Source organism: Ambystoma mexicanum, chromosome 12 (assembly GCF_040938575.1).
Source record: "Ambystoma mexicanum isolate Mex_15411 chromosome 12, UKY_AmexF1_1, whole genome shotgun sequence".
NCBI lineage: Eukaryota > Metazoa > Chordata > Amphibia > Caudata > Ambystomatidae > Ambystoma > Ambystoma mexicanum.
This window is the reverse complement of record NC_090936.1, coordinates 228,123,986-228,140,650: the sequence shown is the minus strand read 5'-3', so window position 1 is coordinate 228,140,650 and position 16,665 is coordinate 228,123,986. Positions and strand designations below refer to the sequence as shown.

Here is a 16,665-nt window from a genome sequence, read left to right as displayed (position 1 = left end):
AGTGCCACAGCCAAAGGACATATATTAGATTTGCAAGGAACCCCCGTGTCGACTCACCATGTGGCTATCCTGAAAAGATCAAGTTGATTTGGCAACTCCACTGGATCACAAGCCAACCACATGAACACAAGAAATTTACATGAAACGCTGAGAGGAAATGGGAGGTGGCCAGACAGTCGCAAGTTGCACAAGAACATTCGTTATTTGATAAGGAAACCATTATCTCCTAGAGAATTAACTCTTACTGTAATGAAGAGCAGGGCCGCCAGTTTCTTTAGAATTCTAGTATTGCCACAGTTTACTCAAAGCAGACCCACCAACAACAAACCTACCAATTGACAATTCAGACAATCTAGCTGCCGTTTGTATCTTTGTTAGTCCAATTGTGATGCTGCCAATGCCATTCTCTCCACACCAAGCAGTAAGCCCAAAATTCCAACCATGCCCTCTCCACGATTTCAACTTATTCCCCTTCACACCCTGTAGAGAGGCTTGAAATGGTATGTCCACAACCAACCAACCAAGGATGTAATTTCACCAAAATGCCAGGTATAACGGAAGTGACATCACACAACCTTTGACCCCCCCCAGATGACACCAGAAGTGATGTCACTTGACCCGCCCATATTACAGGAAGTGATGGAAAACTACCTTCAAATTTGTATTTATTATGTTTATATAGCGCTTTCATCCAAATCGCTTTACATTAGAACAACGGAATACATACAACATTATAACAGAAGAAGCAATGTACAATGGATCAAACCAATACAAACAGTAAGTAGAGCAATTCATCTGTAAGAGGGAAGTGGAGGGGAGAGGAAGGAGGAGGGGAGAAACAGAAGGGATATAAGGGTGAAGTGAGGGAGGATAAGGGGAGGGGGAGAGAGGAGAGGATCATAGAGAAGGGGAGAGGATGAGAGGTGGGGAAGGGAGAAAGATTTCAGCGAAGTGCGAAAGGAGGAAAAGGCAGGTATAGAGCGGATTGAGAGAGGTAAGGAGTTCCAGTGGAGGGGGACTAGGAGCTGAAAGGAGTGGAAACAGGAGGAGGCACATGGGGGAGGGAGAACGGTGAGAAGGAAGTGGTCGGCTGAACGGAGGGAGTGGAGGGATTATAGAAAGGAGAGAGGAGCGATAAGGGAGAGCCAGGTCATGGAGAGATTTAAAGACTAGACAGAGGAAATGAAATTTAAGTTGTGAGTGAAAGGGAAGCCAGCCAAGGGGAGAGAGCGAAAAAGAAATGGAGTCATGCGGGGCAAGGAGACAGAGGGTACGGATAGCTGAGTGGTAGATAGATTTAAGGTGAGCAAGATGAGAGGCAGGTAGTCCAAACAGGAGGGAGGAGCAGTAGAAGAGGCGAGAGAAGAAAGGAGGAGATTAACAGTTTTGTTGCATGGAAGGTAAGAGGAGCGGACCTTGCGAATATTGAAGCGGTGGTAGCGACAGGCGCGAGAGGTAAGAGAAATTGTTCAGATTCATCTAGCGCCAGTGTTTCCAGGCGCTCTCATTTCAGCCAGATACAAGAACTGAGGAGTGATTGGTCCACGATCACACATTTGGGGAATGTCATTTTCCAGATTCGGCATGGGGTCTATATGTAAAACATACATAATGAAGTAGTTTTAATCGGGTAACTAAAATCTCAAGGGAGGCTACAGCTAGCGTATGAAACATTTATAGATCAATGGACACAGAGATACTCGTTATCTGTGGCGTTGCTGTGTTAAACAAGCCAAACTGACCTGGGGTAGGCGTGCGCTGTCGTTTACCCAGGAGCAAAGCGCTGCACGTGAAAGGTCATCAAAGTTAAATTATTGACCAGGATTTAGTATCAACAAAATGCCCTTGTGTTATAAATGTATCAGAGCCAGCTACCACTACGATAGAAGAAACCTATTAGTATGGTCTGCGTGCACACAGGGCAGTACACCAGATCAGGTTATCTTTGCTGGAGTAGAATACCTGGGAAAGGTTCTTCAATATACCCAAGACCCCCCCTCCCCAAACCCCAATAGTTTATCACCCAAGCGTAATACTGGGTGCCAGAGGACTTAATAATCCCCCACCATTTAATGCAATTTCATTGCTGCACACAAATTTGTGGCACCACACAGTTATTTTAAATTTAACATACCCACTAGATGCTTCTCTCCCGGGGACTCACTGGCAGACTTCAAGGCACGCACTACACACTACCCCTTTACAATAGCATAGCACAAAATTGGGTGCCTCCCTGTGAGGCATACTGAGTTCCCACACCCCGGGCAGGACCGTATCACCATGTGTGGGCAATGCCTGATGATTATGCTGCTATACATATGTTTTTTTTTTTCACATAGCGTAGAAAGAAGGGGGTGGTGCCCGGTCCACAAATATACCAGCCACCAGTGGTAGCTGGTGAGTTTTTTTTGAGGGTGTAAATATTTGCCACAAGTATGTGATTGCGGCTGAGTGTAGCGAGGGAGCCCAAAGTAAAAGCAAAGAAAATGGGTTTTGGTGGGTCAATATACGTTGGGTGATTTAAGATTGCAACTTCACTTCAAATTATGGTAATCTGAATGTGAAGTCACAAGAAGCAGCGACAAAACACGTACTGCAGTAGCCCCAGTAATAAGAAAACATGAAATCTCATTCTTGTTAAAAAAAATTTTTTTTTTTTTTTAATAAAAGCACTGCCCACCTGTTTCTAAGAGGAGCTTGTGCAGTTTGATTGTCGCATCTACATTTTGTGCACCGGTCACATGAATGGCAAAAATCAAATTTGATTAGGGTGCCAGGTAATGTGGAATGTGACAAGCCCATGGATCTCATGGGGGAGGCCAATTTGTTGATTGAAGAGATCCACCCATTTTTGGGGGACAGCAAAGACACTATTGGAGGGGTCTTACAGCACCAGATGATAGCCACCAGGGTATCAAAGTTCTGCCATTTGGGAGGTCTAATTAAGATGTGCCCCGCAGTAAGTTGCACAGACAAGAACCATGAAACTCCAGCGATTAAATGAAGTATGCCCCCCGCTGGAGGGAATTCTACATGCAGCGACATTGTTAATGACAAAGCCAAAGGATCTGCTGGCTTGAGTGCCCACTTGCATTCAACTTCGGTTGCACCCCCCCGGCGCTGAGAGCTCCCGGATTCCATTTTGGCCAGTCTATCCAGCATCTGCCATCTGAGACATCATATTTTGGGACAGCGAAACTGGTATTCCCAAGGCAAGGCAGGCGGTCATTCCGGCTGCATCTGCAAGTAGTAGCATTTTACCAAGTTCTAGCGCTGCTTCCACTTCTGAGCCCTCCAGCCTGTGTCTTGTTCCTGTTCTTTGCACCGACTCTCACACAGAGGTTTACTCATCTACCCCTGCTTCACCCTCCCAGGCCAAAGATGACGAGCGATTCATGGCGCATCCGTACGCATCTCTTGCTCCCCTCGTAGCGCCTTGAGTGAGTTCTTGTCGCACATGAGCTCATGGGATAGTGTTTTCTTCACTTAACCCCACTTCGGGTTCCCAAGCCCCCACAAAAGGCAACCAATCTTGGCATCGATATCGTCACTGATCCACCAGCCGCGGACGACCATACACCCAGGGCGTGCAAGTGCAACCCAGTGCTTGCAGAGCTGGCAGTAATTAGAAAGCTGCTGTCTGTCCTGATAGAGACCTGGAGGTGGGAGGCCGCAGGGGAAGTCCTGTACTGCCCCAATTACTTGCAAGGATAATCTACCCTCAGAATGCCCCACTGAACAGAGGAGTCCAGCAACTCCTGAATGAATACTGTCCACCACAATCTGGCACCTGGTAGATTACACCCCGTCTATGCCCGCCTGTGAATGTAATGTTAAGCTCAGGGAGATTAACAGTAACTGGGTGACCAAACCCAAGGCAAAGTCCACTTTATTAGTGAACCATGTTTCAAGGTCTGTGGGTACACACCGCTTCACCTGAAGGAAACGAGTCCATGGTCCATGGCACAGAGGGAATAGGTTGACCAAGGTCAGCCAACTTTCAACGCTGGGGGAAGTCTCCCACAAAATTCCACATGAATATTGGCAACTTTATACAGAAAAGAAACACAACCCGTCTGCAATCTAATTCCACACGTACAAAAGCATATCTGTAGTCTTGGATACCAGCCAAAACATTGCTTGTCGGTTTCACAAGAAGACTTAGAATAGTTTTTACAACAATGCAATTCACTTTGTTTTCGCCGACACCAAGTGTTGGCTTGAGAGAGAAGAAAAAAAAAAGTCTAACAGAATTGATTCACTTTAAATCATTGGACCCTATTAGTTTCTACCTTGGACAGAGATAAAAATGTTTCGTAGGTATATAGTTGGATAGTTTTTCTAATGGATGGAATGGCAGCGGAAGGAATCGATCGAATGAACGGTCGAAGAAAAGGATTGATGCATCGAGCGAACAGACGGATCGACGGAATGAATGGAGGAAGAAACGGGTAAGTCATTGATTAGATGAATGGATTGAATAGACTGAATGGAATTACCCTACACTCTAGTTCCTGTGTGTGCCCGTCATACACATGTCTGTGTACCCCGCTTTCATGCCCCCCCCATCACTGTAAGCCCGCTACCTATCACTGTGTCCGTGCGTCGCAGAGCTCACTGCCATTCTGTTCCCGTAATGCCGCCATGTATCCCAATGTACTACCCAACCCTCTCGTCATCCTGTGTGCCGCCCATGTATCAGTGTGCACTCTGCTTTCTCATCCCCATGCTGTTACTATACTTCTGTATGCCCACTACTGTCACCGTATGCCCAGTCCACTGTGTGTCCGTGTGTCAATAAGATGAACCATCATATCATTACGCCTACTCTCTACTCTACACCATCACTCAACTAGAACACAGCTATACCCCTGACAAACTCTGCCTAGCTGTTCACATACGACCACTACCCCATGAACACCTCAACACCCTAATAAAACCCAGCACTCCGATGATTCCGGCTTAGCTGCTCACATAAGCGACCTGCAGGCCTAATGCAGCCAACCCCAGTCTGGATGTCCACCCACCAGACTGCACACATTCCAAATAATATCTTCAACACCACACGTAATGGTAGGATGCAGCTACCATACAGCCATTACATCAGCTGCACACAACTGGTGCACCCACGCACCCTAAGACACCACCTCTCTCTACTTACCTGAACTGCAGTTCCCCGAGGGTGTTCAATTTACCAGCGCTCTGAGATCATACCAAAGATATATAGAGCGCTATATAAATGCCAAGTAACATAACTTTGGTTCAGTGTAGAAGCTCGTGTTGTAGAGCAAACTGGTTTATAGTGATAATTTCGAAAAAAAAAAAAGTCGAAAAAAAAAGTTTCAATGCATTTTTTTTTTTAAAATGGGGGGGTTCCCCCCAACCCCCCTTTTTTAATTTTTCCCTTTTTTTAACTCCCGAACCCCTAAAATAAATATATTAAAAAAAACGAAAGTCGACATTTTTTTTTCCGACATTTTTTTGTCGACATTTTTGTCCGTCCACATTTTTTTTTTCGAAATTATGACTGTCCACCGAGAAAACTACCTTGAGAGTTAAGGGTCACTCAAGCATGAGATTTTATAAATGAAGCAAATAGAAAATGAATCAGAAAGTTAAATTTAATTGCCATTATGAATCCACTTAAGTACATGATTATCCAGGGATGCATCATAACCCCAAGATGTGAGGGCTTTGGAGAAATCTGCGTAGGTTTGGGCCTTCACTGTAAGAGTGCCTTGTAATTTAAATTGGCGGTTACTTCGCTTTTTAGGATGTCATTCGATTTATTGAGAATTTTGTAAAAGGTTACGGTAGTAATATATATAAATATATATATATACATATATATATATATATAATGTTCAAGATGGCCAATAAAACGTGAACGACAAAAAAAAAATGAATCCAATTAAGAGTGAACCTTATTTTTGTGCTATGCCCTCTTGGAAATGTTGGTTATTTAAACTGACTTTTTTGGAATTATGGGGAGAAACTAAACGTTCTTTTTCACTTTGAGCAGTAGAAAAAAACACTTTTTTTCTTTTATTTAAACTATGGTTTTCACAGTTCAAGAAGTTGATCAATACCTTGAGTCATGCTGTACACCAAGCTCAAAACCATAGATAATTTGCTCCAGTGAAATCTGAGGGAAATGAATGGAGACACAAATGTGCCCATACGCAATTGCAGGCATTCTACTTTAAATATACTTGCAAAGTTTAATTTACAGGTCCTGTCCACTTTACAAACATAGCTTGTAAACAATGGTCCCCAAAATACATTCAATTGCTAGCTCTGATGTTATCAATTCTGGCGATATGTATCCAAATGCAATGGAGTTCTTGTATTCCCTTTTGGTTTGTCTTTTAAAAGGCCCAGGAGAGTTGGGGGGACATCAACGGCTCAATGCAACTTCGCCAGGTAAAATGCATTTACTTGTGGATTAGCCCCTCCCCTCAGGAATTCGGATTAAACGAGAGTCAAATAGGCGTTTCCCTCATTTCTTGGAGAACAGACGTGTGCTATTAACGTGACCTATGAATTCATGGTCACAAGAAAATTAAGACACATCCTTCATGTTTCTGCAGCCACACGCATGAGTTACTAAAATGTGCGATTTACTAATGCTTACATTTGAATATATCTTCATATGTATGCAATCAGGCCCACATTACTTAATACAAAAATCAATAAATGTAATTATTGGTCACCAATGTTTGCATTGTGTTTCCATTGCTGCACATTACATGTTTTGTGGGGTATTTATATGAACAGAAACATCTACTGTAACAGATATCCTGGGAAACAAATGCATCATTTTAATTGGGTGTTCAGTATTTGAAGTACAGCCAATAATGAGGCCTTAATGCTCTGCCAGGTCAAAGGTTCATGGTCTCCTCCGAGACTACCATTACGCTAGCCATGCATCCATCAATGTCATTCCACTGAGGCCATCTAAGTAACAAGTTACTTACCTGTAATTGTTGTTCTGCAGCATGGGTCTGGCATGGATTCACATGCTCATGAATATTCCCCGTCAGGCTGGGAATCCTCGGTAAAGAAAAAAATCAGTATCAGTTTTGTTTCTGATCTGTCTTTCAGAGTAGTAACCAATCGCTGATTTCTGGGTCATACTGTCCCCAGCCAATGACTGCCCTCTCCCTAAGCCCCGCCTCTGGCCGCCATCCTCAGATTTGGTAGCACCGCAAGTGGCAGTATGACCAAGTGAAGAGCCGCAGAGGGGTAGATGGGAGGGTTCGCATGTGAATCCATGCCAGACCCATGCTGGAGAACAACAGTTACAGGTAAGTAACTTGTTCCTTCTCCAGCATGGGGTCTGGCATGGATTCACATGCTCATGAATAAAAGAATACATAGCAGTATACACATGCACAACCACGGGAGGTGGCAAAGGCTCAATATTAAGCATTACATACAAACTCAACATTAAGCAATTCTTACCTCCTCACCAGGCTCACCTTAGGCAAACAGGTTGCGCAGTACTGCTTGGCCGACCCTGGAGTCCCGATCGACACAGTAGAATCTTGTGAAGGTGTGCGTCGACCTCCACGTAGCAGCCCTGCAGATGTCCAGCAGGGGCACACCAGACAGGAACGCCGTGGTAGCAGCGATCGTTCTGGTCGAATGGGCTCTCAGACGGTCGGGCAGCGGTCGGTTTGCCAACCTGTGACAGTGCATGATGCAGCCAGAGAGCCATCTGGAAATGGAAGTCTTCGAGAGAGCCTTCCCTTGATTCACAGACCCAAAGTTCACAGTTGTGACGTCTTCTGAAAACTTAGTGCGGTCCACGTAGAACTTCAGCACTCTAGCTACATCCAGCGAGTGCAAAGTCCTCTCGGCCGGCGTCGAAGGCGACGGGAAGAAAACTGGTATCATCAAGGGCTCGTTGAGGTGGAAGTCCGACGGCACCTTGGGCATGAAGGAGGGGTGTGTCCTCAGCACCACCCTCGTGTCATGAAAAGTCAAGTATGGAGGCTTGCAAGATAGGGCCTGGATCTCTCCCACTCGTCGTGCGGAGGTGATGGCCACAAGGAACGCCGTCTTCCATGACAGGAACGTCAAAGGCGCTGAATGCATAGGCTCGAGTGAGCCTGGTCAGCTCCACATTAAGCTCCCATGCCGGGGCAGGAGCCTTCACCGGCAGGAATGATCGGAATAGTCCCTTCATAAATTCCTTCACCAGGCGACGAGACCACAAGGACGCCCGTCCCGTAGTGCTGGTATATCGGGAGATGGCAGCCAGATGTATTTTGATGGAGGCGTGAGCCCGTCCAGCTTTGGCCAGCGACAGTAGGTACGGCAGTACTTGAGGGGCCGTAATCCGCAGAGGGTTAATATTCTGTGCATGGCACCCGACAGAGAACCTCTTCCATTTATGACCGTAACACGAGAGTTGAAGATGCCCTGGCCTTTGCAAGAACCTCTCTGCAATCAGCCGGTATATCGTACCCTCCAAACTCTAGTGCTGCAGGAGCCAGGCCTGCAAGTTCAGCGACTGTGGCTCGTGATGGAGAACGCCGCCTCCTTCTCTGGAGAGAAGATCTGCATCCACCGGCAGCTTCACTGGTGGGGACGTTGACAAGTCCAGAAGGTCCGGGAAACAGATCTGCCTCGGCCACGCCGGTGCGACGAGGATCATCCTGCACCTGGACTTCTTGAGCTGGTTCATGAGGCGGAACGGCAACGGAGGGAACGCGTATAGAAACAGGCCGTCCCAGGAGAATGAGAAAGCATCACCCATGCTCCTCGGCTGTGGGAACCTGCTGGCGAACCTCTGGCACTTGGAGTTTGTCGCCGTCGTGACCAGGTCGATCTGGGGTTTGCCCCATCATTGGAAGAGCCGATCCACTTGATCCTGGTGCAGTTCACACTTGTGGCACGAGCACAGCTCCCTGCTGAGTGAGTCGGCGATGGTGTTTTTTATTCCTGCCAAGTGGAAGGGAACCAGAAACATCCCCTGGGCGACGGCCCAGTGCCACAGTTCCTGGGCCTCCTTGGATAGGGCTGGGATGTAGTGCCCCCTTGCTTCCGTATGTAGAACATCGTGGTGGTGTTGTCGGTGAAGATCCTCACCACCTTGTCCTTGAGGGACGGAAGGAACGACTTGAGAGCCCAGAACACTGCTCGGAGCTCCAGAATATTGATGTGAAGAGACCTCTCCTCCAGGAACCAAAGGCCTCTTGCATGGAGATCTCCGGTGTGGGCCCCTCAACCCTCCAGAGAGGCGTCCGTCATCACCGTCTCCTGAAACGCCGGGGTTTGAAAGTCCATGCCTGTAGTGAGGTGAGCACGGGTGCCCCACCATAGGATCGCCCAACGGACCTCTTCGTCGAGAGGGATCCTGACCTCGAAGCAGCCCGTCGCCTGAAACCAGCGGGCGTCGAGGAACTCCTCTAACGGACGCATCCGAAGTCTGCAAAGGGGTACAAGATAGATGCACGAGGACATCATCCCGAGAAGGGACTTGATGGACCTCACCCTGGCCACGTCGTGGCTAACAGGCGCCGCACCTTGCCCAGGATGGTCTTGGTCCTCTCCTCTGAAGGGGAGGCCAATTGCCCCACTGTATTGAGCTTCGCTCCCAGGAACAGTGCTACTTGCGATGGAACCAGGTGGGATTTGGGGTAGTTGATAGCGAACCCCAGCTCCGTGAGCCACCGGACGGTCCTCGCCGTGTGTTCGACGGTGAGTTCTCTTGTCCTTTCCCAGATTAGCCAGTCGTCCAGGTAGGCACAGGCAGGCGCAGCCGTGCCACCACTGGTGCCAGGCACTTGGTGGACACCTTGGGTGCCGACTGTAATCCAAATGGTAGGGCTCTGAATTGGTAGTGGCGTCCCTGAACCACGAACCTGGGGAACTTCCACATCCCCATTCTAAAACGGCACAGGAAGTAAACATCCTCCAGGTCCAAAGATTATAGGAAGTCGCCTTCCAGCATGTGCTGGAGGGTGACCATCCTGAATTTCTGTGCCTTGATGTATTTGTTTAACCGACGCAGGTCCATGATGGGGCGCCAACCGCTTGTCTTCTTTCTGATGAGGAAGTACCTTGAGTACACTCCGGAGCCGAGCTCGATGGCACCTTTCTTGAGCATCACCCTTACCTACAACACAAGTTGAGGGACGCGATTCTCCTTCCTGGCCACAGGAGGAATGCAAATGCACTTATTTTGGAATTCCAGCAAGTTCCCGTTGGCCAGGGTGTCCAACACCCAACGGTCAGTGGAGATGACTCCCACACGCTGACGAACTTAGTCAGCCGGCCTCCCACCGGGGTGCTTCGGTGGGGGCCCGACAACACGGCTGGGTCAGTCTTGCTTGGAGGCAGCCTTGCCGCCTTGGCCTCCCTGGCGACGGCGGGATCCCCCTTGCTTGCCGCAACCTCTGTAGGCCTCCTGGGAAGAGGAGCGGGCCACCTGGCGGTAAGTGGAGGCGCCACCGCTGGATCCTTTGGAGGCACCCCGTCTACCTCCGGAGCTCTGAAAGGGCTGTCGCTGTTGAAGCACCCCTAGGGCCAGGGCCGTCTCCGAGTCGGTCTTGGTGGCCTGTCGAGACTCGTCCACCGCCTTACCAAAAAGGTTGTTGCCGTCGAACAGCATTTCCAACACTCTGGTCTGGACGTCCTGGCGAAAGTCTGTCGCCTTGAGCCATCCTCTTCGTCGGAGGGAAACTCCATTGCCCAGCTGGCGAAATCCGGTATCGGCAATGTCCGTTGCCACCGTTATGGCATAATCCGACGCCACCTTGCCTTCCTGCAGGATTTCTAGGGCCTCCGCCCTCTTGTCAGGTAGGAAATCTAGCAGGGGAGCTATCTTGAACCAGAGCTCCCTGTCGTAGCGGGCCAGGATCGCCAAGGCATTGGCCGCCTTAATCGTCATCGCCGCCAACGAGATGACTCGTTCCATGGAGTCCAACTTCTTGCCCTTGCTGTCCGGCGGGCAAGTGGAAGCCGCCGCACCCGCTGCCTTCTTCTTAGCCGCTGCCGAGAAGACAGGGTCCGGCGTGGGCTGGGCCCTGAGGCACAAGGGGGCAGCATCGGGGACTTGGTACTTCTTCTCGTACCTGTCCCTCTTGGCAGGTGTCGTGGAAGGGTTCTTGAGGACAGCAAGCCCCTCATCCCAGATGTCGTCGAGCAAAGGCACCGTGAGGACCGTCTTCCTCTTGGCCTCTCGTCGTTGGTACAGAACCCCTTCCTTTTTTGTTCTTCAGAGTAGAGCTGGAAGAGCTCGGATGCCCTGGTTATGGCATGGAAAGAGCCAATTTCGTCAGCTGAAGAAGCCCGCTGGGGGGGAGGGGGAGTGATGACAGGATGTCCGCTGTGTCATCGCCGCCGTCATCGTCCGTCCCCATCACTGTATCCGTCGCCGTATCCTCTCTAGGGTCCGGCGAGGGGGATGCGGGGTCCACAGGTATCGCAGGCACGAAGGGCGGAGCGGGGTGGACTCTCCTCCGCTTGTTCGGAGGCCTCCCGATGGGCCTGGTTCTGGATCCTCCGTCGGGGTCCGTGGTAATCTCGTCCTCATCTCGGTACATAAGGATTGGATTACCAACAAAATGGCCGCCGAGCTAATGGCCACCACCACCCCCCCTCTTATTCCACCGGGGACTTCACAGGGGTCTTAACGATGGGCTGGAAAGAGGATTCCCTCCGCGGTGGCAGGGATACTCTGGGCCCAGAGGCCGTTTCCACTGCCGTAGTCTCAGCCGGCTTCTCCAGGGTCGCAGCGACCACTTCGATAGAGGCTATTGCCAGCTGGATCAAAGCCCTCACCACCTTAGGTGCGTCCTGGGCCTTCGCCTTGGGGGGAGGGTCAACGCCTCGCTCCCCCTTCGATATCGACCGGGTCCGCTCCAGCAGCTTACCCGGGTTCTCAGACTTCCTCTTCCCCGAACCAGAGCGCTGGCTAGTGGTCGAACGTGCCGGGGAAGTAGCGCCCTGCCTGGCAGCCGAAGAGCCCGACCTTTCGGTGCTCCCAGTGCCCGCGGACTCACGGTGCTTGGCCTTCTGTTGGGCCCCTGTAGCCAGGGCACCCTCACAGGATTTAGAAGCCCGCTCAGACTTTTTCTTCGCCTTCTCACCTGCTATGCCCTTCTCCAGCCAGGCAGCCAGGCGGGGACGACGATCTTGTTTGGTCCGTTCCGAAAGGTTCTTGCAGAACGCAGTCCTTCTCCACGTGCGTCTTGTCCTCATGAAGGCAGTAGAGACATCGCGAATGCTCGTCCTCCTTGAAAACGTTTTGCAATCCGCATCCAGGGCAGCACCTGAACAGCTTGGATCTGGGCGTCGAGCTTCCTTTGTCCTGGGCCATGTCTGTTGAGGTAGGCCGCAGATCTTCCTGAATCCTCCAAGAAGTGTAAACTCGACGAATACTTCACCCTTGAGGGGCGTAGAAGAATTCTGAAACGGGTCCCCGTTGTCGGAAGTAGAAACGGTGGAGCTTGAGGCTCGATTAACCGAAAAAAAAAAAGAGTCTCCTGAAAAAGCATGAAAACGCAGTAAAAAAACTCAAGAGCTAAAGCACGAGGACTCCCAACACTTGAGCGTGCGGTAAAAATCTGAGGATGGCTGCCAGAGGCGGGGTTTAGGGAGAGGGCAGTCATTGGCTGGGGGCAGTATGACCCAGAGATCAGGGATTGGTTACTACCAAGACAGATCAGAAACGAAACTGATACTGATTTTTTCTTTACCGAGGATTCCCAGCCTGACGACGGGGAATATTCATGAGCATGTGAATCCATGCCAGACCCCATGATGGAGAACTAAACTTACAAAATACAGGTACGGAAGTGCTGAAGTTGAAAATGATTGAGCTTATTATTTCCCATACAGAGTGGTGCATCCTCATCCCTTTGAACGCAGAGTCATCAATTAATAGTGAGGTCCATTTTACAGAAAGCAGGCAATTTTATTCCTAGCATGAACAGAGCAGAGCCCCAGATAAACACACATTTTATGTTTGAGTAGAGTTCAATATTTCTAAGTTACATGTACAAAGGCAATGTGTGCAATGCTTAATGGTAATGACAACTTAATTGGCAGGCAGCAAATCAACAAGTTTAACTCAATCTAAAACATGTGGTCTCTCCCCTTGCAGAATATTAAAACAATTTGTACAAGTCTGCATATACCTTATGCAACATGGCTGCATAAAAAAAAAAACTCTTCTGCATTAGCCAATGTGTTTTTTTTTAAAAGGCAAACTTATTTCCGGTTTGTATTTAAATATAGCACAATGTACAATCCAAATAATTCAAAATGATGCAACATTACATTCTTGTCAAACACTTTGCAAAACGTATGGACACAACATGTATTTATGTCATTTTATGCTTTTTGGTATGAGGGAAAATTCCATACACACGTTCAACAATGTTCATTTGCCATGACCAAGTGCGGATTATGAAATGCATTTGTGTTTTAGTGTATTGACAAACAATACATTATCCACATGTAAATAACCCTCCGAGTCAGAGGCGTTTAAATCGGAGGGTACACAATGTGGAATAATTTGCAAGAACCCATCCTTCTGAGAGGTTGTCCATGTGCGAGCATGATAAAAGGGTTTAGGTAGTGGTTTCTCTTCGACAGTAAAGGATAGTTCCGTTTTTATGAATGAGTGGTTTGTTTTGGAGTACAATGTGAAAAGGTAACACGTACCAAAATACTCAATTTTTCGATCTTTTAGGAAAAAGGATTCTAATGGTGAACCAGAAGATGATGGTTTATATTGCATCCATTGACAAAAGGGAACTCCAGGGGAAGGAAAGCTAACCAGTCATCCCGGAACTGTAAAGGGCAGAACAACCAAATGGACCAGTCGCTAAAACAAGTATCCTATCGGCAGAGCTAGCACAGGAGGGGAGTGTGGGGGGGGGGGCAGGGTGGAAGCGGGCAGGGTGGAAGTGAGTGACTAACAATTCAATAATCACTGTGCGTGAAATTAATATTCCATTTTTAATCAAGTGAGCATTCATTAGAACTCTAATCAAAAGTGTTGTCTGCTTCTAAAAACCTTTAAGAAGTACAAATAGTGAAAGAATCTTAACACAACCTAAGAGACACAACAAATCACAAATTATAATTCAAAATTACTACTACCTAACCGCAAGGGTGTTGGTCATACTCAATGCAAGGAATATATGCACTACAAAACAAAAAATGTACAATCAAACTTAGACATTTAACAAGTGTAAAAGAGCAATTTAAGAAGAGCAATGTGCTCATGCTCTGTTCTAACCCAACAGGTTTCTTTCCCAGATTACTAAGGGATTGCATATAATTCGGGGGAAATTCTTCAGTGGTTTAAGTACTGGATAGCGGTCTCTCTGCAGTTCATACTCCTGAAATGTTATAATGTATTGTCCCGCTTTCGTGAAGCTCTGCAAAAAGGATGAAAGCAACCGATTGATAGAGGCTTTTAGTCTATCTTCACCAAAAGTATATTGCATGGAGCTGGTTAATAGTTCTCATGCGGTACTCTAACACTTACCGGTAATATACAATTAATCTCCGGTGTTGTGGCAGTAGGGGTCTTAATCCCCCATTCCAGCTGTTCCATGAGTGGGTATAAAGAGAAAGACCACATGTGAGTGACCCTAGTCACTGGACTCTAATATGACGCGACTCATGATTCCTTAAAAATTATTGGGAGCTTTGTCCCCAATGGTAAAGCGTTTATTGTGACTTACATGAGGGTGACTATTCATTTTGTAAGATCTGGACCCATCTGTAATAGAACGCAGAGGGTCCGCGTGCTCTAGTTATGGAGATTAGTGGAGTAAAACTTGTATCTGTAAAGTAACGTAGGTTACGATTGGTAATAGGCAGAGAGGCTGATGCTAGGTGTACAGAGGAGCACTCACAATTAGAGTGGCCTTGTGGAGTTCTCTGCGGTGTCAGCATGCACATTGTCCAGAAAATTTCAAGTGGCATTTTGTGTGAACATGCGGTTTTAATAACGTAAATTCCAGATCTAAATATTGTGCTCGCTTACTCTAGCCTAATACAATGGACGTGTGGTGTCCTATGAAGTGTTAGCATGCACGTCATGCAAGTGGTCCTGGTCACGGCAAAACTTGCCTTCCACAAGAGGTCCTTGCGCCATGCTCGTTGCGGCCAACAGGGCGCGTCAAAAGGGACCTGCAGCTGAACAGGCGCGCCAGAATATCAGGCGCCGTATCGGTCGCGCCTAAATGTCCTGCTCCAACAGGACAACGGATCGTGGGACATTGCAACAGAATAGAGGAGGAGGGCGGGGGGGGGGGCTGTGGGGGGAGAAGGGAGTTCACATACTGCTACACCAGTTAATTAAAACTATAGGTGCGGTCTTTTTTTTGGTAGAGGAGCTGTGATCCATGCTATTTACAGTATTATGAAAAAGGAAGCAACTGCTCTTAACAAGCCTCGTGTTGAAAGTTAGTTTATATTACTGGTTACTTCCTCTGAACAAAAGGTGCCTTTGTAAACTGCAAACAGCTCTGGATGCGCCGAGCAGAGATGCGGGACTTCCTTGGGTGCCTCTCAGCCATGCGCAGAGGCAATGGAAAAAATGAGCCACGGCGTCATTGCTTCTGGAATTCCAAGACAAAAACATCAAGGAAAGCCTCGATTTCATACATGAAGTTTCCACCCAAAGGGGGGGTGTTTTCATGGGACTACATTTAAACAGGGTGGGTTTATAAGCACCATGACTCACTGCCAACCACGCTTTAAGATCTATTCGCATGTGCACACCCAAACCTCAATATGAAAAAATATGACCAGATAACGAATAAGCCATGTTCAACCAATGGTGCTTTCACAGGGGAAACCGGATAATGACAACCAAGTAAAAATAAATACGGAAGCTGGGGGAGGGTGGGGGGGGAACTAAACAAAAAACTGCAAAAGTACGTTTTTTTTTTAATTCCCATTAGCCAATATCTCACACAAGGGCGTAATACAGGACCTAGAGCCTATTTGTTTTCTGGAAAGGCTCTATGCAAGATGCAATTCGTTCAGTAACATACTTCTTTCTGCATAGCTTTTGCAGACAAATCGCGGGGAACCTGGCCAGACAAAGCTTGGTAGCTGAATTGGCAGGTTCTCGGCTTCGATAGCAGTGTGCACTGCCGTGGGAAGAGTAGTAGGACACTGCCAGTGACGAGGGACCAATAAGTTGAATACCCACGATTCATAACTTTGGGAAACGTGTCCAACGCCCATATTTCTTAGAAGCAGGCCTCTAAAAGAGTAAAGTATTGAATGAGGAACATTTCTGGCCAAACCTCATTTGGGAGGTCTAGAATCCATGCATTGCCGCAGAATCTGTAAGAGTTCGTGCAAGACACGAACTGAACGAGAAACGCACCGAATGCATCTGCTATTAGTTGGGGAAGTCGGCAGAGACGAGCACAGCTTACAATGCTATTATCAGGTACAGAAGCCCAACTATATATTGGGTGCAAGGGGCTGCACCGAACCGTCTGGGCTCCATCTCCCAATCCTCCCCTTAACAGCTGATCTGAAAACATGGCTAGAAGTTTTATACATGATACGATACATACAACAGGTCTTTTATAACGCACCTGTACACAAGTGTTTCAAGGCATGACAAGGAAGGGAAGACATGAGGACAAAACAACGCTCTTACTTGGCTTTGCG

At 47.9% G+C, this 16,665-nt stretch overlaps 1 protein-coding gene across 2 annotated transcripts in view; it reads right to left on the bottom strand.

The window, feature by feature from the left end:
- The window catches only part of LOC138513465 (CD9 antigen-like), a 314,801-nt gene that overhangs the window by 210,126 nt on the left and 88,010 nt on the right, over positions 1–16,665 (bottom strand). The gene's annotated exons all lie outside the window — the stretch shown is intronic.